The sequence below is a fragment of the Canis lupus genome, chromosome 13, assembly GCF_003254725.2.
Source record: "Canis lupus dingo isolate Sandy chromosome 13, ASM325472v2, whole genome shotgun sequence".
Lineage (NCBI taxonomy): Eukaryota > Metazoa > Chordata > Mammalia > Carnivora > Canidae > Canis > Canis lupus.
The window spans coordinates 11,994,775-12,021,523 of record NC_064255.1 but is presented as its reverse complement, the minus strand read 5'-3'; the positions used below and the strand labels follow the sequence as shown (position 1 = coordinate 12,021,523).

The window sequence follows — 26,749 nt, the reverse complement described above, 5'->3', positions numbered from 1 at the left end:
CCCATGTTCAGTGAGTTCAATTACATGGTTCACATTTGCATATCAGCCAGTTTTGTGCTTGTCTTGTTAAATTAGGAATACAGTAACACTCCAATGCTATAGGTTCTCAAAGACATGTACTGTCATCTAGCAATCAAGGTATTTTACACATGCTTTATTGCAGTAGTAACAAAGTATTAATATAAATCATCAGAATTTATAGAACATAACATTTAAAAAACTTTTAAATGAACAAATGCAAAAATAAACCTCTAAAACAATTAGATTTAATATCATTGAATAAATCTAATGTTTTAAATTGATCTATTTGTGATACCCTGTTGACATTCTTCATTTCTGAATCACCATTTTTCTTTTTTATTAATATATTTTATATTTTTAAAATGCAGTTTTATGTTCACAGCAAAATTGAGAGGAAGGTACAGATTTCTTATATTCACAGCCTCACCATTTATTATGTTTGATGAAACTATGTTGAAATATCATTGTCTCCCCAAATCCATAGTTTATATTAGGATTTGCTCTTAGTATCCTATTGTGTTTGGACAAATTTACAATGACATTTATAGTATCATACAGAATAGTTTCACTATCTTTAAAATCCCCTGTGTTCTATCATCATTCCTTTCAACCTTAGTGATGGTCACATTTCTATGAAGCTACCTGTTTTGGAAATTTTGGTACAAAAATGAAGACTTCCTTGAAGTTATTGAGTAGTCTTGGAGAATCTCAAGATTTCCCCTCTGATGTAACATTACTTAAGCATTATCTACTGATTTTGTGATTATAGTGTAACCTATTGATAAATTAAAATTATCTTTTTCAAAATGTAATGCCATTTATACTTATAAAATTTTGGTAAATATAGAATCCTAAAGAATAATATCCATAATATCTGGCACAGAAAGAACTACTGCTAACATATTAGTGTCATGTATTGTCCTCTCCAAACTGAATATTCTTCATAAACACTATTTTTGATAAGTGAAAAATAATTTGCTGTTAAAATATCCATTTCCTGTTTTTAAGGTTATGGTAATGATTACCTTTAGACATAAATCATCCACACATTCTTGCATTTTTGTTTTTATTTTCTTTACTTAGATGTAATTCCTACCAGTGGAATTTCTTAATTATGGGTTTAGGTTCAAACCAGTTTTAAGCTTCTGGAGTTCTTCAACTCTTCTGGAGTTCTGACAACTCTTTGGAGTTGTCAATATCAGATAAATATGAACTCTGTAGCATGTCTGAATTTAAGATAATACCTTGATTGAAAGGGAGGAAGTCATTTATAATAAATGACTCTGGGCACTATTTTATATTTATTTTTTAGCCTCACAGTTTAATGTGAAGGCACAAGGTTATCTCAGCTTCTCTGACCAACTCAAATATCTGAAACTGATTCATTGGTGAGATGTACTTCATTTTACTCAGAGGAGTATTTTCAAATTTTAGTTTGTGTATGATATGCATGAATAAAATAGATTGATGAAAGGGCAAGTAATCTGTTTTTTTTTTTTTTTAATGGATTCAACAATGGTTCTGATGTTTTCTCCATGGCCTATACCTGTTGTTTATAAATTTTATTCTGAACTAGTTCTCTTCATGAGTTCAGTGAGAAAGAAAGAAAAAAAAAAAACTTCTTTGGTTGGTATTATAGGCTACAGGACTCTCTGCTTTTGGGATCAGAGAATATAAATCATAGTATTTAAGTCATTTGAAAATGCTAGAATTCTTGTAGCCCAGAATTTGGTATTTTTAATAAAACTTCTTTGTTCATTAAAAAATGAATACTGTCATGGTTATATTTGTCAAATGAGTACCAATCACATTGTTCAAATATTCTATAAATTTGCTGGAGTTTGTTATTTTTTTATCAGATATTGAGAGATATGTTAAAATATACCATTATCCTTTAGGATCTATTTCTCCTTTTATTTTTGAAAAGATTTGCTTTATGTATTTTAATCCATGTTAGCATTTGTCATGACTATGGCATTCCCCAGAATAGCAAATCTGTTCAAAGAAAATTGGATTAGTCTGTCATGATTTATTTTCCTTGCAGAGGTGCTCAGAAATTTAAATAATAAACAGAAAATTCTAAAATAATTTTATGATTGTGAACAAGGGAGTTTTAGATATCTCAGTTTTAGGTATTTCTGATTTTCTTTGCTTCCATATATTTCTCTTTAAGATTCATTCGTTTTAGAGTGTGTGTGCATGAATGGAGGAAGGGGGGGTAGGAAGAGAAAGAGGGGAAGCAGATTCACACTGAGCTCGGAGGCCTGCATGGAGCTCTATCCTAGGACCTGATCTGGAGATCATGTCCTGAGATGAAATCAAGAGTCAGATGCTTAAACGACTGACCACCTAAGCACCCCTCTTTGCTTCTATATTTATTTGATTATTTCTACACAATTGTCTACAATCAACTTATCTCCTGCAATTCTTGGGGTATTTATATATATATTAAAAAAAAGACAAAACAAAACAAAAACACACACAAAAAAACCCAGGTCATTTCTGTTTTTCTTTTTTTCCTGTCTCTTTTCTGTCCTTCATTATAAATATATTATGCTGTAAAAGAGTGATAGATAAATCAGAAGCCTCAGATATCTCTTGTCCTAGTATTAGAAAGTTCCAAAACAAATCCAATATCAAATCGGTTACATCGAAGTAGCACCTGAGCTCAAAGTGTTGTTTTCACCTTTGAAGTCCTTATAATACTTAGCCTTTGAATTTATATTTACTTGAATCTGTTTTGGTAAGTTACAAAACATTTTGGAATACTCTGTAATCATATTGACTAGAAAAAATAAATTATGTTAGGCTATTTTATTTGAAACTTTCTTTGTGACCTAAAATAACTAAATTACATCAGTTTTAGTTACATTATGCTGTGTTGTGAGTGATGAAGACACATAGTCAGTGGAGATATTTGAACTCTGGAGTTCTACAGATCTGGGTTTCAGTTTAATCCTCCACCACTTACTGGTTCTTTCAAATTGAGTCTTAGCTTTCTTATGTACAAAAATAGGATAAGGATATCTGTTATATCAAATAGTTGCTATATTAATTAAATAAGGTAATTGTTAACTATATTGATTTATACTACCAGTTGTTTGACATAATAAACAGGTGATATATTTAATGCAATTTAATGATAAAGATATGTTCAGTTTATAATACATATTTAATGCAATTTAATGAGAAAGATATGTTAGGTTAAAATACACATAAATCAATTAAAATAGGACTCATCTCTCTTGTGCTAGAAAATTATATTTTTATTAAAGTTTTTATAATATCAGAAGTATATTCTTACATAAAAATATTTTCTATTTATATTATTATAATATTCAGCAGGAATTAGTCATGTTTGAAGTAGGCTTATTGTACTAATTATGGCTTTTAGGAGAAAGGAATTTAAAGCCCAATACCAGTTTAGTATATTGGAAGAGAGTCAATTCTAGTGGAATGTAAAGTGTTTGCTAATGCCTACTGCCAGGATGATAAGACATCTAATTTTGCTAGGCTTAGTTCCCTAGGATAAATATTTGGAGTATCTGTCTTGAAGTTAAAATATTTATTTTTCTACTTTAATTTTAAAACCACATTAGATGTGTTCAATAAGTATCTGAGAGACTTTCTTTTGGTACACAAAGGGAAATCCATCAATTAGTGTGTCTCATTTGCAGTAAATGAAAGTGGAAGAAAATCCTAATTACTGTATATTGTATGAAAACCTTCAAACCACAGCTGTATCCTACCAATGATTCATTTAAAAAATCTCTAGTAACCAAATCTGTTCTTGCTAGTATTTTAAAACCTTAATATGCACAACATATTCCTCTCTCTGATTGGTAAACATAGTTAGAGATTACTGTAAATTAAATCATCATTGGAGACATCAGAGATATTTATAAAGTTTTATTTGTGAATGGTGACATTTCCATGATACCACATAAATAAAATAATAGGTAACTTGACTGAATGATAACTCTCTGTCAGGTGATTATAGTCCTTCATTGCATTACCTCATTTTTTCTTCATAAAAACATTTTAAGACAGGTGTCCTTAAGCCACCATATTGTCCTTAGTGCCATTACAGATGATGGAATTGAGGAAGAACTAGGTAAGGAGTTTTACCATAGCTGCAGAGGATTCCAGTCAGCTACTCTGACTTCACAGTACCAAGAGCTTGACCATTTACTTCACTAATATTGAAAGAAAATATGGGGATCCCTGGGTGGTTTAGTGGTTTAGGACCTGCCTTCAGCCCGGGGGTGATCCTGGAGTCCTGGGATCAAGTCCCACATCTGGCTCCTGGCATGGAGCCTGCTTCTCTCTCTTCCTGTGTCTCTGGCTCTCTCTCTCTCTCTCTGTTTCTCGTAAATAAATAAAATCTTTAAAAAATATGATTTAAAAAATTAAATATTTGAATATTTAATTTAGTAATATATTGTTTTCTCACCAAGCTTAAGGTAAGATAATGTGATACTTAAAAGAAAGCTCAGTTATCAACTTCACAGGGAAAGGTCACTGAATAGAATGATATGCGAGGAACAAAGGAACTGAACAATTGATCTAATACACCTGGACCATATGACTGGTACAACTTACTTTTGTACACATAGCATGTATAAAAAATGATTGGGTACTTGTAAGTCAGCAATATGGCCTTGTGATTTTTTTTTAAGATTTTATTTATTTATTCATGAGAGAAACACAAAGAGAGGGGCAGAGACACAGGGAAAGGGAGAAGCAGGCTCCATGCAAGGAGCCCAATGCGGACTCGATCTCAGGTCTCCAGGATCACAGCCTGGGCTAAAGGCAGGCGCCAAGCCACTGCGCCACCCAGGGATACCCTGGCCTTGTGATCTTTAAAACCTTAATGAGCATTGCAGGAATCAGGGAGAAAAAGATGTTACAAAGCTAGAAAGTAGAGGTCATAATTCAACACTCAAGGAACCATGACAAACACATAAACCACTGTGTAAGAAATGATGGAGTAGGACTTTAAAGAAAAACATTGCTGTGTGATTATTTCAAAAGCCTCATGCATACAGCAAAATTGAAACTCCACAAACAACATGTTTTTTGGAAAAATATTTTTTCTACAATGTTTTCTATAATGTTTACATATATATTTACAGTTTCATGTGTCTGATTATTCTTTGTGAAGTGTATATGTATAATCATTGCAACAAAGAATATAGGAAGGGCGCCTGGGTAGCTCAGTGGTTGAGCTTCTGCCTTCAGCTTAGGGTGTGATCCTGGGTCCTGGGATTTAGTCCTGCATCAGGCTCCCCCAGGGGAGCCTGCTTCTCCCTCTGCCTATGTTTCTGACTCTCCCTCTATGTCTCTTATGAATAAATAAAATCTTTATATTTTTAATTTATTTTTACTTTATAATTAAAAAAATATTTTAAAATCTTTTTTTAAAAAGATTTTAAAAGACATAGGCAGAGAGAGAAGCAGACTCCCCACAAGGAGCCCGATGTGGGACTCCATCCAGGATCCCAGGATCATGCCCTGAGCTGAAGGCAAACTCTCAACCACTGAGCCACTCACGTGTCCCTAAATAAAATCTTTAAAATAAATACATAAAGAGCATTGGATAACCTTTATCTGATGGTGGAAGAATTACTAAATGAAATTGAATTGGCCTTGGCAAACCTTAAATGTGTCTCTGATAGTGTTCTAGTTAGACTTGTTGAAAAATGAACAACTGAGATTTGGATGGGAATTAATGGCTCTTCTTATGAGAATACAGCATTGTCTACTGTGTTAGGGGCAGAACTCTGTAGTATGGTGCTAAGTATCAGTGCTCTCTGAGTCATTATCCAAGACTGATATTAGAGCAAAGGCAAGTGAATTTATGAGGAGAGATTGTGCCATGATAATTTTTAGGGACACACTATATTTTCTGATGATAGAAGGATTATCTATGAAGGTAGATTTGTAATTTGTAATATATAAGCCGCTGTACCATGGAGGGAATTTATTTAATATAAATGTATATCATATACAATCTAAAGTTAAGGGGGTAAATTAAGGCTGATATTTAGGTGCTTGCTAACTGGAATGTAATAATCCAAATCAGGTACAAATTTTCAGAAAATGGAATACAAATCTTGTAGATTTCATACAGAAAGTAGACAAAAAAAAAAAAAAAAGAAAGTAGACAAAGAGCTAAGTTCCTCTCATAATAAATACATGAAAAAGTGGTAACTGTATCCTGTTAACATATTTCCAAACAAATGTAACAATGAACTCAGTTTTGGGCAGAAAAGAGTCAAATTTAATCTATCATTCCTTTAACTTGTTAGTTGGTGGTTGTGATAAATAGTTGATAAAAGTTTTGACTGCTTGTGATGAAAAACTGGAAAGATCCTCAGGCTATTCTAACAGGAGTCAGGATGTATTATTAACTAATTCACTGAAAATCTATTTATTGATTCATGTGCTAGACCACATGAATTTGGTTCCAGGGACACTAAGAATAAATAAATTTGATGACAAATACCCATGGGAAAAACAATAAGAAATTTTCTCCATAGGAATAAAAAGAAAGCTAATATTAAGATATTAAAAATAATTATCATGGAGATGTAATATACAGCATGGTGACTATAGTTAATAATACAATATTTGAAATATGCTAAGACAGTAGATCTCAAAAGTCCTTATCATAAGAAAAAAAACGTGTAACTATGTATGGGGATGGACGTTAACTAAATTAATTTGGTGATCATTCCATAATATATATAAACATCAAATCATTATGTATATACCTATATAATGTTGTATGTCAATAATATAATGTTGTATGTCAATATTACGTCAATAATTAAGAAAAAAAAAAAAACAAGGAAATTTGAGAAACTGTCATAGCCAAGAAGAGCTAAGCAGGGGAAAAAGATATGTGGTGTTATGGTAGTATAAAGAAAGCCAGCTAAAATGGTGACAAAGAATTATTCTCAAGGAAATTATATCTAAGGTAAGTTTTGAAGATCAAAGGGAAGTTAGCTAGCTGTAAGTCTAGGTTTAGAGGAGTGAGATGACAGAGGACAGTGAAGCCAGACAGAATAGCTTGCAAATATATTAAAAATGAGAGAGAATACTGTCAAGAACTGAGAGGAATATGAGATTTTACCCTATTTGCTAAGCAACAAGTGAGCGTTCCATAGTTTCATGGATGTTGATATAAGACATGAAACCAGAGTCAGAGACAAAGATCTATTTCTCATTCACAGCATTATTAGTAGCCAGAGTATCAATATTTTTGCCCTGGATCTCCAAGCCCCAATTCTCATGAGATGAAGTAAAGAGAACATGATGACATTTGTAAGTATAATGGGTTTTATTACTGGAAAGGAACCCTGACTTGGGGGAAAAAGAACCTATTACAATGATGCATACCTATCCTTTGCCCCCTAGAGAGACACCATCTCCATATTACTACCATTACTGTAGGCTAAAGTTTCCTTTGATCCTGAGGGGGATACTAGTTCTGCCTTCTGTGGGGCTTAATTTTTCCCCCCAGTGGAGTATCGATGTTCTTCTGATGGTTCAAGTATCCAACAAGATATATTTTTCCATTCTTTTCTGTCTGGGCCCTATAGTTTTGTTTTATTTTCCTTTTCTTTTTGTTTATTTTCATTCTTTTCTTTCTTCTTTCTTTCTTTCTTTCTTTCTTTCTTTCTTTCTTTCTTTTCTTTTCTTTCTTTCTTTCTTTCTTTCTTTCTTTCTTTCTTCTTTCTCTTTCTTTCTTTCTTTCTTTCTTCTCTTTCTTTCTTTCTTTCTTTCTTTCTTTCTTTCTTTCTTTCTTCTTTTTCTTTCTTCTTTCTTTCTTTCTTTCTTTCTTTCTTTCTTTCTTTCTTTCAGATTTATTTGTTTATTTGGGATAGAGTGAGAAAGTTAGCATGCAAGTGGGGGGATGGGTAGAGGGAGAGGAGAGAAAGAATCTCTAGCAGACTCCTTGCTGAATGGGGAGCCTGACTGGGGGGCTCAATACCACAACCATGAGATCATGACCTGAACCAAAAATCAAGAGTTGTATGCTTAGCCAACTGAGGCAACCGGGTGGGCTGGGCCCTATTATTTCCAATGGTAGTGGACAATTTTAATTATTTCTGGGCTTTGAAATTGGGCAACTTTGGTGGTATTGGTATGGTTTATTTTAAATGTTAATTCCTAGATGATTTCATCCAATTTTATGAGTTCAAATGCTATGTATGCACTGCACTGCTGAGTCCCTAATTTACACACCCCATCCAAATGTACCCCCAGAATTCTACTCACATATCCAGATGTTATCTTGAAACAACTGAAATTTTCCTAAGAGATTTCTCAAAATTATCTGAAACTGAATTGTCTTAACTCAGATTTCCGTTCCTAGAAGAAACTCTGTACTCTTGTTTTTTCCCATATTATTAAACAATTCTCTTCTTCAATTTGCTTAGGCAGAAGACTTTGTAGGCATACTTGACTCTCCTTTTTCTCCCTCGCATTTGTGTTAAACTGCCCAAAAATATTGTTGACAATTTCTCTTAAATATATCCAGAGCTCAAATACTTTTCAACACATCTAGAGTCCTGACACTGGTTCAAGTCCAAGAATTTTCATTGTGACAGTTTACAAATTTGTCTTCCTACTTTCACTTTATTTGTCTGCCAACAGGGATTCAACATGGTGGTCTCAGTGACCCTTTTAAAACCTAATCATATAATGTTACTCCTTTCCTTCAAATCCTCAAATAGTTTCCCAAATCCCTGAGAGTGAACTCAAACACACATCTCAGGATTTATAATGTGCTAAATGACCTATTTCATAACCCTATCTTTCTTTTTTTTTTTGGGGGGGGGAGTTCAATTTGCCAACATATAGCATAACACCCAATGCTCATCGCATCAAGTGCCCCCCCTCAGTTCCCATCACCGAGTCACCCCAGCCCCCTGCCCACCTCCCCTACCACTACCCCTTGTTCATTTCCCAGAAATAGGAGTCTCTCATGTTCTGTCATCTTCACTGATATTTTCACTCATTTTCTCTCCTTTCCTCTTTATTCCCTTTCACAATTTTTTATATTCCCCAAATGAATGAGACCATATAATGTTTGTCCTCTGATTGACTTATTTCACTAAGCATAATACCCTCCAGTTCCAGCCACATCGAAGCAAATGGATAACCCTATCTTTCTGAATATTTCACTTGCCATTGTTCACATTTACAGGCCTCTTTGGAGTTCTTGAAAGGTTGTAAGGTTAAATTGTGACTCCTAAATAGGAGTTTAGAGACAAAAAAAAAAGGTCAATTTTCAGCTATTTATATCACTTGATAAGAAAACTGTCACCCTAGGATATTTGTATTTGATACTTTCTTTATCCCCAATAATATGTGAATCCCTCATTCTCCTCTTTCAAGCCTAGTGTAAATGTCATTTTAAAAGACATGCCTTCACTGATGTCCTTTATGACAGAGGAGTACTGCCCATTTTTAAAATTCTTACTCTGCTTTATTTTTCTTCATCTAGATATAGCACCTTATAGCACTATATATTTATTTGTTTATTCACAGTCTTCTTCCTCTAGAATATAAGTTCCTTGAGGGAAAGGTCTGTCTGTTTATTACATCAACTGTGATGCCTATGAAAGTGCTTACCTTAGTGACATCAGCAAGATGATCTCTTAAGACATTCCTCATTGCATTTGTCCCTAAGCTACAACAACTATTTGGCATCTATTTTTGGAAAAAAGTGCCTTTGTGGGAGTTGTGGGATCTGGCACCACATGCCAATGGACCAAGGAGGAGTCTCAGCTACCTGTAGAAGATTAGGCATAGATTGCTTAAATATGACAGTAAATGTGTAATTACTAAAATAAATTGATAAATCAAACTTCATTATAATTAAAAACTTCTGCTCTATGAAAGACACTGTTAAAAGAATAAAAATACAAGAAGTGAGTTAGTATAGTTGCAAATAATATAACTGATAAAAATATTGCACCATAGCATACAAGTGATTCAAAATTCAGTAATACAAGTACAAATAGTATATTCATATCACTGCTTAGATATAAAACCAAGAAAAATGAAAGCATATGCTCCTAAAAAGACTTTTATGATGTCCATAGTAGCTTTTTTTGCAATTGTATAAAAACTAGAAACAATTCAAATATTCATCAACACTATGATGAGCCATTCGGTGCAATCTTACTAATCAAAAGAAGATATTCATTATTGATATATAATACAACAAAGATGAATCTTGGGGTGCCTGAGTGGCACAGTTGGTTAAGTGTCCAACTCTTGGTCTCAGTGCAGGTTGTGATTTCATTGTCCTGCTCAGGCTCAGCATGGAGTCTCATGTGCTCAGCATGGAGTCTGCTTGAAATTCTCTCTCTCCGGGACACCTGGGTACCTCAGTGGTTTAGCATCTGCCTTCAGCTCAGGGTGTGATCCTGGAGTCCCAGGATTGAGTTCCACATTGGGCTCCCTGCATGGAGCCTGCTTCTCCCTCTGCCTAGGTCTCTGCCTCTCTCTCTCTCTCTCTCTCTCTCTCTGTCTCTGTGTCTCATGAATGAATAAATAAAATCTTTTAAAAAAAATCTCTCTCTCTCTCTCTCTCTCTCTCTGTCTGACCCCCCAGCCCTCCTCACACTTGTGTATTCTCTCTAAAATAAATAAGTAAATCTTTAAAAAATGGATCTTAAAATAATTATTTTGAATGAACGTGTACAGACAAAAAAGACTATAAAGTATGATTATATTAATATTGAATTGTATAAAATTCAAACTAATGTGCTTAGGAATAAAATAGATGAATAATTGTTTGGGAACAGAGGAAGAAGTGGTTGTGCCAGGAGTGGTAGGAGAGGAACAACAAATAGGCACTAGGAAACTTCCTGGTGGTGATGATTATGTTTGTTCATTTCAGTTCTGTAATGCTTTCCTTTGTGTATACCTACATGGGAAAATTTATCAATTTAAAACATTTTAAAATTTGCAGTTGATTGTAAGACAATTATATCTCATTAAAACTTTTAAAAAAGAAACTTAAAAAAAAAAAAAAAAAAAAAAAAAAAAAAAAAAAAAGAAACTTAAATAAAATATGACAGTAAAAGGAATAAGACATAGATGAAATTGTTATCTGATTTCTAGTAGTTGCTATTGTTAAACAAAGAGTTAATGCTTCCTCTCTGGCCACTAACCCTTAAATGGAAATGTATTTCTTTATAGGTTTTCTCTAACTGATGAAAGAAAGTAAATATGTTTATCAGAATGAACAAACTTCTGCCAGTCACAATTGAAAGTTTATTATGAGGACTCTTATCTAAATGCTAAAGTCTTCAACTACAGATGTGCAATAGACTCAAAAACAATTTTTACAATCACAAATTCTTATGCCGGTTTTCATTAAAACTGAATGGCTGGAATTACTGCAAGAAACTGAGTTAGGTATATTATTTCCAGATATTCTAATTAAAATGAACTTTAGGAAGGAAGGTGAGAACGAACATATGCAAATGAATACTTAACATGTCCAACAGATCAATTATTTCAAACATGAAATGTCTTAGGCAATTGTCAACTGTTGCATCAGAATCACTTTCTAGTTGTAATTCTTCACTATTTTGGGAGTATGCATATTTTCTCACATTGCTTTAAAAATCTATATAGGGTCAATATCTGAAGTAAGAGCATGAAGGTGTTTAGAAATGCAACTTATGGGACACCTGGGTGGCTCAGTGATTGGGCAGCTGCCTTCCGCTCAGGTGGTGATTCTGGGATCTGGGATTGAGTCCCACATTGGGCTCCTGCAAAGAGCCTGCTTCTCCCTTTGCCTGTGTCTCTGCCTCTCTCTCTCTCTGTCTCTCAGTCTCTCATGAATAAATAAATAAATCTTAAAAGAAAAGAAATGCAACTTATATTCTTGCTCATGTTGGATGTTATATTTATGCATAACACATACTTTTCATGGATACAATTTAAGACAGGTATCAGAAATTTTGATCATGAAAGAATTTTTGTGAGGCTTATATAGATTGGATTTAATATGAGACAATACTGTTATGTGGAATAAAACAAAATCTAAATTATCTTATAAAATTGATATATAAGAAATCAAGTTTCTAATGAAAAGAAGAATGAAAAATACTAACAATCATAAAAATTTGAAAACAGTATATATTAAGACTTGTAAAGAAAGTAAACTTCTAGCTCCATATATTACAATGATTTACTGATTTACTGTCACTAACTCTGGGAACTTTTAAGGGTAAGGGGACTATTATATTCCTCTGACTCTTAATCTGTTAGAATTAAGCTCCTTAAATAGAGAAGTTTTGTTTTTGTTTTTGCTTTTTGTTTGTTTGTTTTTTGTCCACTCACATATTTGAAGCACTTAGAATAGAGTTTGATATATAAGATATGCTTAACTTAAATATCTATATAACTTATCTGTTTATATGCTTGTTATCTTGGTTTTACAAAATACTATCAAGTAAAAAGATTATTTCTTTTTATATAAATGATTGAGGCAGTGACCCCAAATTCATAAAACATTTTTAATTTTAGTGATAAATAAGAACATTTTATTAACTTTTTGAAATACCAAGGAAGAACAACAAAAAATCATTAGTAATAAGATATTTTAAGCAAACCAAGCTTTTATGTCATTTTCAAATGACAGCAATGAACTAGAAAATTATTCTACTATTGAAAAGACTGTGTATCAGATATTATAATAAATCATTTACTGAAAACCATTAGAGTTTAAATTAAATTCATTTATAATTAAGTTCAAAGGAATCTTTAACATGCTGTTTGATTTAAAAAAATATGTTTCATATAAATTCCAGTATTTTTAATAGCATTAACACTTCAAAAAAGTGTCACACGAAGATTGGTATACTATATACAAGAACTGAATGAATTTAACCAATTTTCCTGGGCTAAATCATTCAATGAAATTGGAAAGTAAGAGTTTCACATTTCTTTTTCATAAGGTTAGTGAAGTAAATAAATTATAATAGTGAATCTAAAAATTATTGATATTGCTGTGAAATAATACCGTAAAATAAAAAAAAAAAAAAAAACATATAACCAAAAATCATTTAGTTAAGTCTCCATTTTACAAAAGAAGAGATTTGAGGGAACCCTGGGTGGCGCAGCGGTTTGGCGCCTGCCTTTGGCCCAGGGCGCGATCCTGGAGACCTGGGATCGAGTCCCACGTCAGGCTCCCGGTGCATGGAGCCTGCTTCTCCCTCTGCCTGTGTCTCTGCCTCTCTCTCTCTCTCTCTCTCTGTGTGACTACCATAAATAAATAAAAATCAAAAAAAAAAAAAAAAAAAAGAAGAGATTTGAGGGATGCCTGGGTAGCTTAGTAGTTGAGCATCTGCCTTTGGCTCAGGGCGCAATCCCAGAGTCCCGGGATTGAATCCCACATTGGGTATGTAAGTATGGGATAGTCCTTCAAGGTTTCCTACCTACACAATGCAAGCAATTCTCAGATGCTAGCAGAATGTCCAGAATTTAACTCAATTCTGATACTATCTATTGGAGATAGCATTAGATTCCACAGGTTAAGGGTTCAGTCTCACAAGTCTTCCCCTCACCTTCTCACATCAGATGCCAATCACAAGCCCCAAACACCTGTGCTTGTAGCTCAACAACTACAGATTAGAGGTTCCAATGACCTCCTCCTTAGGTTCGATTAATTTCTAGAAGGGCTCACAAAACTCAAGGAAAGACTCACATTTACTAGTTTCTTAAAGGATAAGGCTACAAATCAACAGCTAGATGAAAAGATATGAAAACAAAGGTTAAACAAAGGAGCTCCTGTCCTCATGGAGCTAAGAGCCTGGCTTGGTGGCATGTAGTTGTATTCTGGTTTTCCAAGAGTGGAAGCTCTCCAAAACTATCAAAAAGCTCCCCCTTGGGTTTTAATGGAGACTTCATCCCATAGTCATGATTAAGTAAGTCATTGGCCATAGGCTGATTCAACCTAGATCCCCCTTTCTCTCCCCAAAGATTTTGGGGGGTGAGGGGTACTGAAAGTTCTAATCCTCTAATCATATGGGTGGTTCTCCTGGTAACCAGTCTCCATCCTTAGGTGGGATCCAAAAGTCATCTTGTTAACTTAACAAAGACACCTTTATAATTTTCAACACAGGAAATTCCAAGAGTTTGGAAACCTATAAGATATGAATTGTGGATGAAGGCCAAATATATATGAGAAATTAAAAAATAAATATGAATTATAAATCAGAATATCACAGAGAACACATATATGGTATTAGAGAAAATAAAGACACAAAGTTTTCTCATGTGGTCATTGACCCATGAAATTCTTTTTTTTTTTTTAAATTTTTTTAAATTTTTATTTATTTATGATAGTCACAGAGAGAGAGGCAGAGACATAGGCAGAGGGAGAAGCAGGCTCCATGCACCGGGAGCCCGATGTGGGATTCAATCCCGGGTCTCCAGGATCGCGCCCTGGGCCAAAGGCAGGTGCCAAACCGCTGCGCCACCCAGGGATCCCGACCCATGAAATTCTTGTAACAATAGGACAAGTCTTCCATTTAGCAATTCTTGAGGGTACCAGTCATCCCTACTGGAAGAGTATGATCACTGATATATATTTTGATATATTAGAAATAATTAAAATCTGATATTATTCTGAAGCAGATTTGGTAAGAGAAGGGGTATGGATACTTGAAGTGGAAAATGCTAAGTCAGGAGATGGACTGGAAAAATAAGTTTCTAGTCCACCATTTAAATATCTTGGAATAACAAATTACTTTCCATGTAATTAAATGAAGAGTATAGTTGAAAAATCAAGGCTTATATTTAGTTAATAATAAAAAGAAGAAAAAATCACAAATGATTTTTGAAATAAGGAAGAGAATTTTGATGGCTTTATTTTATTTATTTAATTTTAAGAAAGATTATGTAAAATAATTTTGAATAATTTCATGCAAATTTTAACAGGATGAAAAAACAAAAGGATTTATATGATGTCAACTAAGAAGCATCAATGAGTACTTACTCTGAGATTAATATATTCAGAAATTTCTCTAGAGACTATTAAAAAGCCTGAAATAAGCACAGGTTTTGGAGCAGGTAGATTTGGTTTCAAACTTTAGGTTCTTCATTTAGTAATAACTTGGGAAAGTTATATATGTATAGTTGCCTCACTTGCCTTATCTGGAAAATAGGGAGTATGAAAATCAGAAATACTATATGAAAAGTATCTAAGAGTGGAGTGTCTGGGTGGCTTAGTGATTGAGCATCTGCCTTTGGCTCAGGCCATGATCCTGGTGTCCTGGGATTGAGTTCCACATCGGGCTCCCTGCAGGGAGCCTGTTTCACCCTCTGCCTATGTCTTTGCCTCTTCTTTGTGTCTCTCATGAATAAATAAATAAAATCTTTTTAAAAGTATCTAAGAGTATCAGTGATGTGGTAAATCCATGAATTACTTTAAAGTTACTACTTCTATTGCTACTACTACTATTACAGATATTAATTATATTCTTACTTAACATTAACATTAACTTTCACAGGTATGAAGCAGGTTCATAGATTTTGCTGGAGAAGAAAGGGTTGTGGGTATAAAGCAAAGAGTGCAGTAAACAATTGAGTGAGGATTTTAGGGCTACTTTGAAATTAGGAATGATACATTTTAGAAAAACAAAGGAAGAATGGAAATAAGGATTTATTGAAGATCTGGGGCTTGACCACTACTTTGCAGTGCACAAAATCCAGTTGATGAAGCAAAGATGCAACTATTCTAATGATAAAATTTAAGTAGGAGTAAAGAGATAGTAAAAGATATCATCTTTTTTTTTTTAAATTTGTATTTATTTATGATAGTCACAGAGAGAGAGAGAGAGGCAGAGACATAGGCAGAGGGAGAAGCAGGCTCCATGCACCGGGAGCCCAACGTGGGATTCATCCCTGGTCTCCAGGACCGCGCCCTGGGCCAAAGGCAGGCGCCAAACCGCTGCGCCACCCAGGGATCCCAGTAAAAGATATCATCTTAATTGGAGTGGCTCCAGAAACTACAGGCTCATTTTGGTGATTCATCGTGATCATGCATCATATCCTAGACAACATATTTTTGGTATTTTACTTTATTTTAAGATTTATTTATTTATTCATGAGAGACACAGAGAGAGAGAGTCAGAGACACAGGCAGAGGGAAAAGCAGGCTCCATGCAGGAAGCCTGACGTGGGACTTGATCGCAGGTCTCCAGGATCAGGCCCTGGACTAAAGGGCGTGCTTAACAGCTGAGCCATCTGGGGCTGCCCCATTTTTGGTATTTTAGTTGTGATAATGTATGCATAACAATAAGCTTACCAGGGAATCCCTGGGTGGCTCAGCTGTTTAGTGCCTGCCTTTGGGTTTCCGGGATTGAGTCCCGAGTCCGGCTCCAGTCATAGAGCCTGCTTCTCCCTCTGCCTGTGTCTCTGCCTCTCTCTCTCTATGTCAATCATGAATAAAAAAAAAAAAAAATAATAATAATAAAATAAAAATCTTAAAAAAACAATAAGCTTACCATATTAACCATTTTGTTTATTTATTCATTTTAACCACTTTAAATTGTACAATTTAGTGGAATTATATTCACAATGTTGTACACCCATCACCACTATGTATTTTCAAAGTTTTTCATTAGAAACTTTGTAATCTTAAGCAATTACTTCCTATCCCCCTCCCCAAAACGGTGTTAACGGCTAATCACTTTCTATCTCTATGAATTTGCCTATTCTAGGTAGTTCATATGAGTGACATCATAGGATATTTGTCCTTTTGTGTCTGATTTACTTCACTTAGCCACAATATCTTCAAACTTCACATTATACCATGTATTAGGCTAATATCTCATTATATATTATATATCATATTTTTTATTCACTCATAGGTTGTTTCTACTTTGTGACTATTTAGAATTATGCAACAATGAACAGTGGCATACAAATGTACGTTCAAGTCTCTGCTTTCATTTCCTTTGGGTATATACTCAGGCATGAAATTGCTCAATCATACAGTAATTCTATGGTTGGCTTTTGAGGAACAGCTAAATTTTTTTCCATAGTATTACATCATTTTACATTCCATCAGCAATGCACAAGAATTCCAATTTCCCCACATCCTTGCCAATATTTGTTATTTTTCATTTGTTTCTTTGCTTGATAATAGCCATCCTAGTAGATGTGAAGTGGTGTCTCACTGGATTTGATTTGCGTTTATCTAATGACTAGCAAAGTTCAACATCTTTTTCTGTGCCTGTAGGCCATCTATATGCCCTCTTTGGAAAATGGCTATTCATATCCTCTGCCACTTTTTTAAAAAGACTTATTTAATTGGGGGAGGTGCACAGAAAGGGGAAAGGCAGAGAGAATCTTAGCAGACTCCATGTCTGGGGGTTTGATTTCATGATCCAAAGACCATGACCAGAGCAGAAACCAAGAGTTGGATGCCCAGACTATGCCATCCAGGTGCCCCTCCTCTGCCAACTTTTTAATCTGATTGTTTTTGTTACTGACTTGCATAAGTTCTTTATGTATTTTGTATATTATACCCTTCTAGGATACATGATTTGCAAACATAATATTTTAAATAGGACAAAAAAAGGACTAACCATTCCTGAAAACACTGAGTAAATGGACTACTTAAAAATTAAGATATTTTGTTCATTATAAGACGTTATTAAATTAAAGATACTGAGATGATATTTGTGAAACATAAAGTATCCAGGACATACGATGAGCTTTTATAAATCTATAAAAAGACAGTAGAGTATAAAAGTGAGCAAGAGACTTAACTATGCATTTAACAAAGGGAATAAGCTAACATCCAGTAAACAACTTAAAAATTATCAAGCTCATTATAATATATATGAAAATATAAAATAAAACCAAAGTGTAAATCAAATCATGCTGGAGGCATAAAATTAGATTAAAAATTACCTGATAGTACTTACTGTGAAAATAATTGTGGCATGTTCATAGTTAGAGATGAATAGAATAAACTGTACTTGATACCCACTATATGAGAGTAAGAAGGGAAACATCAAACATATGTGATTCATGTTCCATTTAGATAAAAATGCCCAAAATTAATGTATAAAAGCTGCACAAAATTTATAAAACAAAAGGTTTAAAGTTATTAGCAATCATTTGGAAGCTTTCATACTTGAGAGAAGAAAACATGTGATAGGAATCTGACATTCACCTCTGTCTTCGTTCAGGGTAATTTTCAGGCTGAAGCAGAACACTGTAGATCCTTAGCAGGAAGAACCAGTCTTAGAAGAAAAGGAAGGGAGAGATAGGGAAAGACACTGAAATAAAGGAAAATGCATTTAAGGATCCCCGAGATCTTTTATAAATATTTACTTCAGATTATTCAGCTGACTCCTGAGCCAACTACAAGGTGGGACAATGTACAAGGTGGGACAATGCAGTTCTGGGAGGAAGAGCACTAAAAGAGAATTGAAGAAAATATGGACAAAATAGCTTAACTTACAGAGAATTTCAACATGTATTTAACATCTACAAAAATTATTCAAATAAACATTCCATTAAATACTATGACTAAAATTAAGAACTCATTGGATGTAATTAACAACAAACTAACTACAGAAGATAAAGAGTAGTAAACACATGCTAGACAATAGAAGATGTCAAAACAGAAACACAGAAGGAAAAGAGAAATGGGACATTGAAAAAAAAGTCTAATATATGTGTAATTAGAGGACAGAAATTATGGAGTGATGGGAAAGATCTATATGTCCACCTGGATGGCAGTTTACAGGAGTGTATATATGTGTAAAATTTCATTGAATTGTTCTGCTAAGATTTGTGTACTTTATTAGATGCGATTTATAACCAATTAAAATGAATTCTAGAAAAGCAGTGATAGTAATATTATCATTGAATATGACCCATTGACTAATGGCATAAAGCAGGGGGAAGCTTTTTACTGGAAAATAAAATAATTTTTAAAAAGTTTTGAGTTTATGAGGCCATTAATTTTTCCACTGGGATAGATAATATGATTAACAATGACAGTTAATATAACTATTTGGGCCAATCTTACCTTTTTATGGGGTATAGTTAGGGACAGCAAATTTTACAGCTTCTTCTATAAATCCTTACCATCCAGAAGCTGAAAAGGAGATAGACAAAAGTAAAATACACTTTCTAGAGTAAGAAAAAATAGATTAGAACTGTGGAACAGACAAATTTAATGTTTCCTATATTCAATACTCACAAGCAAATTTATTGGCTAATGACAAAGAGCATTTTATATGATCAATGAAGTCTCAATTTGAATTGCAAAATACTGAAGTTGGTCCATGTGGTGGACCCTCACTCCACTAAAGAATGAACCTAAACACAGATATTAATATATCACCTGGGTGCTATTCTTTTATTACCCTTATGTATGCATAAATATTCATGGAGGAACATAAATATTGGTTATGTAGGAAAATGTTTAGGTGAAAGATAACTTGTAGTGGATGATGAAATGGCAAATATTTACAAAATGAAGGTAGACAAAGAAAATCTTATGAATTCATCAAAAATGTGACTTGGAGAAAAGACTAGGTTCTATTTAAACATATATTTGCACACTTGGGGATATGTAAAGATCTTGTAATATGGCTCTCCTGGAAGGCAACAATCTGTTCTAATATAAAAATCCAGCATGCCAACAAATTGGGCAATCTGGAAGAAATGGATAAATTCCTAGAAACATATAAACCATCAAAACTGAAACAGGAAGAAATAGAAAACTTAAAGAGATCCATAAGCAGCAAAGATATTGAATCAGTAATCAAAAATCTCCCAAGAAACAAGAGTCTAGGGCTGGATGGCTTCCAGGGGAATTTTACCAAACATTTAAGGAAGAGTTAATACCTATTCTTCTAAAACAGTTCTAAAAAATAGAGATAGAAGGAAAACTTCCAAACTCATTCTAGGTTGCCAGCATTATCTTGATTCCAAAACTAAACAGAGAGCCCACTAAAGGAGAATTACAGACCAATATCACTGTTACAGACAAATTCTCAATAAGATACTACAAAATCTCAACCAACAGTACATTAAAAGAATTATTCACCACAACAAACTGGTATTTATTCCTGGGCTGCAGAGGTGGTTCAGTATCTGCAAATCAAGTAACATAATACACCACTTTAATAAAAGGATAAGAACCACATGATACTCTCCATAAATGCAGAAAAAGTATTTGACAAAATGCAGCATTATTTCTTGGAAAGAAAAACCAACAAAGTAGGGATAGAAGGAACATACTTCAACATCATAAAGGCTGTATACAGAAGACTCACAGTGAATATCATCCTAGATGGGGAAAAACTGAGAGTTTTTCCTGTAAGGTCAGGAACACAACAGGGATGTCCACTCTCACCACTGTTGTTCAACATGGTACTAGGAGTCCTAGCCTAAGCATTCAGAAAACAAAAAGAAATAATAGGTATCCAAATCAGGAAAGAAGTCAAACTTTCATTCTTCACAGTTGATATGATACTCCACAGGAAACCTGAAAGACTCCACCAAATAATCGCTAGAACTGATAGACATGAATTCAGTAAAGTTGCAGGATACAAAATCAATGTACAGAAATCTGTAACATTACTATACACCAACAATGAAGCAGGAGAAAGAGAAATCAAGAAATCAATCTCATTGACAATTGTACCAGAACCATAAGAGACCTAGGAACAAACCTAAACAAAAAGTGAAATGTCCATACTCTAAAAACTGTAGAACATTTATAAAAGAAATTAAAGATGACACAAAGAAATGAAGACATTCCATGATCATGGACTGAAAGAACAAATATTGTTTAAATGTCTATACTACCTAAAACGATCTACACATTTAATGGAGTGATGGGAACACCACTGGCATTTTTTGCAGAGCTAGAAAATCCTAAAATTTGTATGAAATGAGAAAAGACTCCAAATAGCCAAATTAATGTTGAAAAAGAAAAGCAGAGCAAAAGGCATCACAATTTCCAACTTGAAGCTGTATTATAACAACTATCTTGTTGATTGCTGGCACAAAGACAGATACATAGATCAATGGAACAGGATAGAAACCCCAGACATGGTCACACAACTATATATGGTCAATTAATCTTCAACAAAGCAGGAAAGAATAGCTGACAGAAAAAGGAGAGTCCCTTCAACAAATGGTGTTGAGAATACTGGACAGTGACATGCAGAAGAATGAAACTGGACCACTTTCTTAAGCTACACACAAAAATAAGTTCAAAATGGATGAAAGACCTAAATGTGAGATAGGAAATTATCAAAATCCTAGAAGACAACATAGGCAGCAACCTCTTTGGCATTGTCCATAGCAACTTCTTACTAGATACATCTCCTGAGGCAAGAAAAACAAAGGCAAAAGTGAACTTTTGAGACTTAATCAAGATAAACATTTCTTCACAGTAAAGGAAACAATCAACAAAACTAAAAGGCAGCCTATGAAATAGGAGAATATATTTGTAAATAACATCTGATAAAGGATTAGTATCCACAATCTCCAAAGAACTTATTAAACTCAACACCAAAATAAAAAAAAAATTCAGTTAAGAAATGGACAGAAGACATAAATAGACATCTATATGGCTAACAGATACATGAAAAGATGTTCAACATCACTCACCATCAGGGAAATACAAATCAAAACCACGATGAGATATCACCTCACATCTGTTGGAATGACTACAATTAACAACAAAGAAAACAAGAGATATTGGTGAGGATGCAGAGAAAGGGGAACCCTCATGTATTGTTGGTGGGAATGCAACGTAATATAGCCATTCTGAAAAACAGTATAGAGGTTCCTCAAAAAGTTAAAAACAAAACTATCCTATGATCTAGCAATTGAATTACTAGGTATATTTCCAAAGGATGCAAAAATACAGATTTGAAGGGGTACATGCAACCTGACATTTATAGCAGCTTTATCAACAACAGCCAAACTAGGGAAAGAGCCCAAGTGCCCATCAACTGATGAATATATAAAGAAGATTTGGTATGTATATATACATATACATGGCATGTATATATATATATATATATATATATATATATATAAATGATTTGGTTGGTGTATATATACATATAATTGGTATATTATTCATATATATATATGTACATATAAAATTTGGTATATTACTCAGCCATAAAAAAAGAATGAAATCTTGCAAAAAAAAAAAAAAAAAAGAATGAAATCTTGCCATTTGCAATGATGTGTATGGAACTAGGGAGTATTATACTAAGTGAAATATATCAGCCAGAGAAAGAAAAATACCATATTATTTCATTGATACATGGAATTTAAGAAACAAAAAGATGAACATAGGAGAAGGGAAGAAAAATAAAATAAAAATGCAGAGAGGGGCATACCATAAGATACTCTTAACTACAGAGAACAAACTGAGTATTGCTGAAAGAGAGGTGGGTGGGGAAAAGTGTTAAATGCATGATAGGTATTATGGAAGGCACTTGTGATGAGCACTGGATGTTATATGTAAGTGATGAATCACCACTAAATTCTACTCCTGAATCCAAGACTACACTATATGTTAACTGATTTGAATTTAAATAAAAAGGGAAAAAATCCAACACAATGCAGTGACAATAAAGAAAAAAGAATAAAGAGAAAGAAGAAAGAAAGAAGAAAGAAAGAAAGAAAGAAAGAAAGAAAGAAAGAAAGAAAGAAAAGAAAGAAAGAAAGAAAAGAAAGAAAGAAAGAAAAGAAAGATGAATACATTAAGAATTTGAGGGATGAGGATATAGACAGAGGATAGTCAGAATACACTCCACAAAGATGATAATATTCAATTTGAATATAGCTGGTTCAAAGTAGAGGCTGGTATGTAAGTAGAAAGGTAGAAGATTAGTCTGAAGGACAATGGTAAGCATTAGTTTATAAAGTAGCTAGATTATACATATAGTACCAAATCTATTATCTAGAAATTATGACATCGAAAAAAATGAGTTATTTATTATGAGATTTTGTAGTACTGAACATAGGTTACTAGAAGTATTCATTTATTGCCCTCAATGCCTCAAATTGTGGAATATCAATTTGTTTTATATTTTTATTTTTCTGTGTATAAATCTTGAGTGTTCTGTTTGCAGTAGATATAAATATTTGTGATTTTATGCATGTGCATTTGGCTGGCTCTGTCTCAAACCAAATTACTTGATAGGAATATTGACACTTTTTTCCAATAACATTTAATTTTCTCTTACAGCTAAGCAATTTTAGGGTTGGTTTTGTTTGTTTGCTCAGATAGGCAGAACAAATACACTAATCAGTTCTGAATGTGAATTGTGAGTGGTGTTCAGCTAACACTGGAGAATTTTTCATAATATTATTTCTAACGATAATCAGTTAGTTGGCTTCAAATGAATGGCTATTCATTAACTCAATTACTTATGTAGAAAGTATAAAAGATGGAAAAATTGGGGTGGGGGGCTGGAAAGTACTTCACATAAAGCAGAGGAAAGCTATTTGCTGGAAAATAAAATAATTTCAAAAAATCTTGGGTTTATGAGACCACTCATTCTATCATTAGGAAACTAATTATCCCTAAGCTAGTATTCTTACCATGGAGGAAAGAAAGGAAACCAAAATAAAACAAACATGGATTTGTTGAACTTTTACTATTGCCAGGAATTAGCCTATGGGATTCTAATATAGATTAAAGTTGTAAAACATTTCATTCAATTCTATCTCTTTAAGAAAAAGAGGTTATCTTTCCCATTTTATACATGAGAAAAAAGAATTTCAATAGGAGTAAAGCTTCTTGGATAACTAATAGGGTTTGAATGTCTATGTGACTAGGTGTTAGAAGTCATCCAGGAGAAGTCTACCATTATGTAAGCTAGTAGGTTTTTTTAATCTTGCCCAGAGGCTTTCCTGTGTACTCTAGAGACAAGGAGGGTCTAAAGCTTTTACATACCTTCTGCAGTTCCCCATCCTGCAGATACTTTCAAAACCTCTGAAATAAGTGGAAAAATAACTAAAACACAGGAATTCTCTGCATCATCTTTATATTTAAATAATTCACACAAGCCTGAATATTTCCAATTGATTTATCTTCTATATCACTAACTTCCCTCCTCTTCTTATGACTATGTATGCCTAATATGATACGTAATTAGTCCATTGAATTTTTATTTTCAGTTCTAGAATATCCCATTAACTCATATTTTATTGATTCTAGTTTCTTCCATAATTATTCATGTTTACCTCTGTTTTTCTGATATACAAAGCAAAGTTATTGGAACATCCCTGTCTAAAATTCCATACCTAAATCCCTTTTGAATTTATTTATATTGCCAATTTTTCTTGTTGGATCATTTTTTAGCAGATCATTTTAAATTGAATACAGAATAGTGAGTCTAAAATTTGGTCAAGTTTCCAGAATATACTATCTTCCTCTATGGAAGATTATTTTTTTCTTCTGCCATGCAGAAAGAACATAGGTAGGTCATTTCTTCCTACCAAAGTTTGGTTTTATGCTTTTCAATGGCTGTCATATTTAATATTGACCCTTTTTTATTAATCTTTCTTTGTTATATTTCATCTTAATCCATTACTTCTAAGATGTGGCCCATCCTGAATTTCAACTGAAAAAATGGGATATTACTCAACGCCTCTATTTTGGGTGGGCTCTGAACTCAACTCCTGGCACTGGCATCACATACTAGCTAAAATTACTGCTTGGCACTCTATCCTTCAATGCCACTACCTATGAGGTTTTTTTGTTTTTGTTTTTTGTTTTTTTTTGTTTTTTACTGTTTTTGTCATGCACCTTTGCACTCTAGTGATTAGTAAAAACCTTGAGGGAGAATTTGCAAACAGAGTTTGGGGCTCATGTTACTGATTTCCCTCTTCCCTCTGATATTACCCTTCAAGTCACAGTCTAGGAGCCCAGAACTCCTGTCTTTCTTCTTAAAAGTAAGACTACAGTTTCTTGCTGTAACTGCTTTCCAGAACTATCAGCAGCATTTTCTTTAGGGGGAGGGGAACCTCAGGATGAATATGCAGTTAATCTTCTCTTCCCTTAGGAATTGTAGGCTGTCTCATTCTGCCTCTACTGGTTTCTTTCCACTCTTCAAATTCTTAGTATATTTATGTACTTTGTCCTTTCTATAAGATATAAGTCCGATATAAGCTACTTAGTCCTGACTTTCTTTCTTTCAACAGAAAGAATAATGAAATCTATAATGCAGTTACAGACAGGTGAAAGCCATGAGATTTATATTAAAAACAAATTAAATAAAAATCCCCTTTACTGCTGCTGTGTGAAGAAGATGGAGCTGGTAGTGCAGACCAGAATGGAGTAGGAAAACCATTCAGAAAATATAATAGTTCTTATGAGATTTGGTGCTGGTTTAGTTTGGACTAAAGTGATTAGAGATGGAAAACTACAGATAATTCAGGATACATTGTGGATTTAGAACTCATTTTTGTGGTGGAATTAAATACAATGGATAGGGATAAAAAGGGAAATCGAGTTATTTTTAGTTTTTATTCATAAAATTATATTTAACACCACAAAACACTGTAAAATATGTAGCAATTTAACAACATTTTTTAAGAGGTCAAAGAACTTACATCGGAAAATTTTTTTACACTTGTGTCATTGAACTATAGAGATAAGCTAATGTTATTTTTTATTTAGTCTTAGTTTTTTTAGTTTTATTTACTTACACTTTAAAATAACTTTCACTAAACTACTCTAATATAAAAATATGCAAGCATTTTCACATGAGCAGTTAACTGTTGGTCAGTACGGCCAAACAAAACTGATTCGAATTTATAACTTGAAATGGAAAGCATGTAATTTAAATTAGATATCAGTCACATGCAATTAATCATCAAGTGCAGTTTTCAACACCCCTCCAAATTTGGATTTATTGATGTCACCCGCATCTGTTGAAAGTCCTGTATCTTTCTTTGAAAAAAAAAAATTTCTGATATCAAATTATAAAATGTGAATTACACAGTGTTCCAGTAATTAAAGAATTTCTTCCTGATTTAAGATATTAAAAAAATTTTGAAATTCAAATCTTGAAAAGTTCAGAACCAATTAAATAAACTTGATCTATTTTTAAACTAATCTTTATAATGAAAACAACTTAATTAATAGGTTTAAAATCATACTAATAATAAGCGCATTATTCCCCAGGAGTTTCTCATGGATTTCCTTTCCTCCCTAGATTTTATATACTCTTTTGATTCTAAATGATCTTTTCCTCTCTAATTCTCTCATACTCCTTTGATTCTAAATTAATACAAGAATGTCACAGAATCTCCTGAGTCATTTGGATACACAATGCTGGAAATATGTTCTGTATAATCTTTTTTTTTTTTTTTTTTTTTTTTGTAATGCAGAACTCATTAGTCACAGGAAAAGCAGACTCTCAGAAATACTTGCTTCCAGCCTGAGAACCAAGTATGTTAGAGGCAGACATCAGGCTACTAGTAGAAGGGTACTGGATATCTAGAAGTCATAGCTAGAATCTAAGTGGCAAGATACCGCTTACAATTCATGGAATATTATAATACTGCTCAAATTAGCAAAACCAAGACACAGAGACAGGAGCAAACATAGGGATCCAGTGCCTACAGCTAAAGCATGGAGAAAACAACTTAGGATCTAGAAGAAAGCCCGTTATAATAA

The 26,749-nt window shown here is 33.5% G+C and overlaps 1 long non-coding RNA gene across 9 annotated transcripts in view; it reads right to left on the bottom strand.

Annotated features, from left to right (window-relative positions):
* LOC112662360 (uncharacterized) overlaps positions 1-26,749 on the bottom strand; it is a 128,346-nt gene that overhangs the window by 26,586 nt on the left and 75,011 nt on the right. For 7 of the 9 annotated variants that reach the window (XR_003138452.3, XR_007401911.1, XR_007401912.1 and 4 more), the window contains 4 exons: positions 19,109-19,177; positions 18,245-18,314; positions 17,994-18,057; positions 9,667-9,826 (listed from right to left, as the gene is read on the bottom strand). This is a non-coding gene — a long non-coding RNA (uncharacterized LOC112662360). Of the gene's footprint in view, positions 1-9,666; positions 9,827-17,993; positions 18,058-18,244; positions 18,315-19,108; positions 19,178-21,708; positions 21,782-24,019; positions 24,059-26,749 lie in introns of those variants that run through there. The other 2 variants (XR_004804494.2, XR_003138454.3) reach the window with 2 other exon arrangements.